This window comes from Coenobita brevimanus, chromosome 112, assembly GCF_032717465.1.
Source record: "Coenobita brevimanus isolate Jiangsu-jjx chromosome 112, ASM3271746v2, whole genome shotgun sequence".
Taxonomy (NCBI): domain Eukaryota; kingdom Metazoa; phylum Arthropoda; class Malacostraca; order Decapoda; family Coenobitidae; genus Coenobita; species Coenobita brevimanus.
This window is the reverse complement of record NC_137065.1, coordinates 7,290,844-7,294,843: the sequence shown is the minus strand read 5'-3', so window position 1 is coordinate 7,294,843 and position 4,000 is coordinate 7,290,844. Positions and strand designations below refer to the sequence as shown.

The window sequence follows — 4,000 nt, the reverse complement described above, 5'->3', positions numbered from 1 at the left end:
GTGAGTCTTAGGTATGTTAATACTGTCACCATTAACATTCTCACGGCCGGCAGTGATCTATTTTTCCTTGCCAGCTAAACACCACACTACTTTATTGATCTTAGATTGAGTCATATTATTCATTCCTGTATTTATGATCATTAAATTTATTAACTGAATGTGGGTCAGTCGTATACTTAATGACATTGTGTCACTGTTGCGATAAGAGGTCGGAATATACTCTTTAAAACAGAGAGTTTGTGGTTCGTCAGAGCCGATCTCTGATTCGTTTGGTTAATGCAATATTGACAGGAACATAAACCTTACGTGTTTATAATGTAAGGCTTAACTTGTCACGTCAATATGAATTAATGGATGTCCAAAACCACAAGTAACCTGTGTTAACGATAAACAACCGTATATCCTTGTAACACAAGGTCCAACTTGCAGTGCGGATGTCACGTAACAGCTTACAACAGGATGAAACAGTTAGTTGACAGGCATACCGAAGTATTGTGTGTTATTGATATAATGGGTTTTAATACAGATGTGTATGAAAATACACCTGACGGATCATTTCATCATTATCTTAGTTAATGTTCGTTAAGGTGGGAGTGGGAGACGAAAGGGTATGAGGCGTGCGGTGGAGACAGGTACTCAGAGAGAAGGGTAGTGGAGGTGAGAGAGAGAGAGAATGGTTGTGAAAAGACATCATATCTTTAAACAGATGTATAATATACTATACTTATTTGCAACATTATAATACAGGACATAATTAACGAATAATACACTGTAGGTCTTCTTTCACTTTCATGCCTTTCTCATATCCATACAATTATGTTGTATATAACAGCGCAGTATTACACATTAAATGCCTGTATATACTCACCCCTACTGGTTCTGAATGTCTATAAAAACAATCTTGACACACTGTAACATCACCAGCTCTGGACGTTCCACATCTATCCAACAACGCATACACTGGGGTTGGGATAGGGGTCGGGTGTGAGGTGTTCTATCACCTGGTCATCACTGGCCGCAACTCCGGTTACTGGGGGGAGGGGGAGGGAGGGAGAAATTAGTGCTTTCGGATGTACAGTGCAGGAAGCCAAGCACAGGGTTAAAACCTTGATAATTTAATGACTGAGTTAAAATATATTAGTTGGGTATTTCAGGTCTGAGCGAGATCTACAGAAAACAGAAACCTCAATTCAGATCCCGGACAGCGACCATCAACATTACTACAGAGGAAGGCTGAATGAAAGAGTTAGTGGTCTCGGGTTTCTAATTAACAGAAATCTTGTAGAGAACAGTGTTAAATTAGCAATGTGTCTGACAGACTATCATGGATTGTAATTAGACTATGTAAAAGATACACCCTAAAAGTAATGCAAATATGTGCACCCTCTTAAAGTTCAGATGAAGAAATAGAAACATTCTGCTATGACACCTCCCAAATTATTGGAGAAGAAAATACAGTATATACTATGCACATGGGAAACTTCAATGAGGAAGCTGGTTAACCGAGAAGTAAAGAAGCATGTACGGGAAAATTCGGAGTAGGAGAGAGGAATGGTGGTAAATTTTGCTGAAATGTTAAACATGAAAAAGATGAATACATTCTTCCACAAAAGAACAGGGAAAAAATGGACTTGGAGAAGCTCATATGGAGAAACAAAGAATGAAATAATCATTAGGTTATATAAGAACAACACGATCACTAATGTCACATTAACGAACAAAGAAAATGTAGCAAGTGACCATAGAATGGTGGCTCCCTCAGCCAGATTCAATTTCAGAGGTGAATGAAAAAAGCAGAATATAAATACGAAAATAGGCCTAATAAAGGTAAGCGAAAACAACATTTCCCTCAACTTGAAAAGAAAAATCAGGTCCTAAATTTTGCTGAGTGCAACATTGATGAAAGAAATGAATGATAGACTAACGACAGTGTTATACGAATCAGCAGAGGTAGTAGGGAAAGCTAATACAACCAAACCCAACAAGTATTCAAAAATGACCCTCAAGCTCATGAAAAGAGGAAAGGAGATAAAAAAAAAAAGTAAGAGAGAGAGAGAGAGAGAGAGAGAGAGAGAGAGAGAGAGAGAGAGCAGAAATAAATAATCCTGTCAACATGACAGTGACAAGAAACAACGAAAGAGAAAATATATCAGATCAAAGAAACAATCAAAAAAGGAAAAAGTCTGAAAGAGTACGAAGCAAAATGGCACAGGGAAAGCAACAAATTATATCACTGAAAGACAAAAGTGGTAAAATCATTAAATGCAGAGTGATGAGAGTGAAGGGAGCTGAAGAATTTTACGAAAAAAACTGTATTAATAAAAAACAACACTACCTATGGCTAACATTTTAGTTGATGAAAGTGAAATATCATAAGTAACACCAAGTGATGTACACATTTCTCTTAAAAGTATGAAAAGAGGCAAGGCTCCAGGAGAAGATGGAATTGTATCAGATTTACTATCAGATGCAGGGGTAGAAGTTCAACACTGGCTCGTCCACGTCTATACTCACTGTACAAAAAAAAAAAAAAAAAAAAAAAAAAAAAAAAAAAATGTGGTGTAATGCAATAGTTATTTTGTTTTACAAGCAACTCTACTCAAAAGATCTCAGTAACCATCCACCTAATAGATTATTCTTAGTTATTAACAAACCCATCACTAAAGTCTTTACAATAGAAAATAACAAATTTGAAAGAAAATCAACCTCCCGTGCAGGCAGAATTTCTTAACGGGTATTCGACCACTATAAAATCAGCTGATAGAGAAAACTGCAAAATAAACAACTGTGCATCGGTTTTGTTGATTAAGAAACGGTTTTCGACTCAGCGGAGCACATACCAACTATAAATTCATTGAGAGAACAAAGAGTAAATGAGAACATTGTAAAACTGCTCGAGATCGTCACCCTCATAAAGAAACTGCCTAAGTAATTTTTTATACTTTTCGGGAAATCGAAAAAAAAAGTCTCATATTCTTAACTTCCAATGACTTAGGCAGAAACTTGAGGCATATTTTAGACCATTTACATCCTAGACCTGACAAAGGCAGTCACACCAATAGGTGCGCCACGTGATGAAAAACTGATTTAGGCAAAATTCCAGAAATCGCCGAAAAATGACTTAGTTTCTTTATGAGGGTGACGCTATATAAAGAGAGATCTGCTACAGTTAAGCTACATGAAGACTCAGAAAAAATGAAGATTGAGAAGTGCGTGCATCAGGGAGATAAAATTTCACTAAATTTTTTTACAGCATGCCTTGAAAGTACTGTCAGTAAGCTAGCTTGAGAGAACAAATGAGAAAACAAAGATTTCGAAAATTTAAGGTTTGCAGATGACATTGTCCTAATCTCAGAAACAGAACAGACATTACAAGAAATGTTAAATGCCCTAAATAGGGAAAGTTTCAGAATAAGGCCAAAGATAAAGCGGAGTAAAATTAAAAATTTTATTCCAAATTCATCAAAGAGCGTCATCAAAATAAACAAAGAATTTCTTGAAGATGTTCAGGAGTAAAAATACGTATATCGGGTAGACTAAAACTAGCAAAAAACACAATAGCAAAGTAAACAGACGACTAACAGACAGGATGGAAAGCTTTTGGTAAGTACAGAGATATTGTGAGATGTAACTTGTCAGTATGAAACAAAAAGCATATAACGAATGTATAATGCCAACGGCCATACCACGTTGAGTACACAGCTTCCCGTCCGATCAGCGAAGTTAAGCAACGTTGGGTCTGGTTAGTACTTGGATGGGTGACCGCCTGGGCACACCAGATGCTGTTGGCATCCCTACGTGTCAAGTGGGGTTGGTGGAGGATTAGTGCCCCTCCCTGTAAAACAATTAACTCTAAGCCCTTGGCCACCCCGATTGGGATACATGGCGTCTGGCAATGAATGAATGCATAATCTCAGCTATGACCAACGGTTGTAACACATGGATATTAACAAAACTGATGGAAAACCCACTAATCCTTTCTCGAAGAGCAATGGAAAAA

The 4,000-nt window shown here is 37.2% G+C and overlaps 1 non-coding gene across 1 annotated transcript; it reads left to right on the top strand.

Annotated features, from left to right (window-relative positions):
* Positions 1 to 3,672: 3,672 nt before the first annotated feature.
* On the top strand, positions 3,673 to 3,791 carry LOC145418191 (5S ribosomal RNA). Its single transcript, XR_013900647.1, has one exon. It is a non-coding gene; the product is annotated as a 5S ribosomal RNA (ribosomal RNA).
* The last annotated feature ends 209 nt before the right edge of the window (positions 3,792 to 4,000 follow it).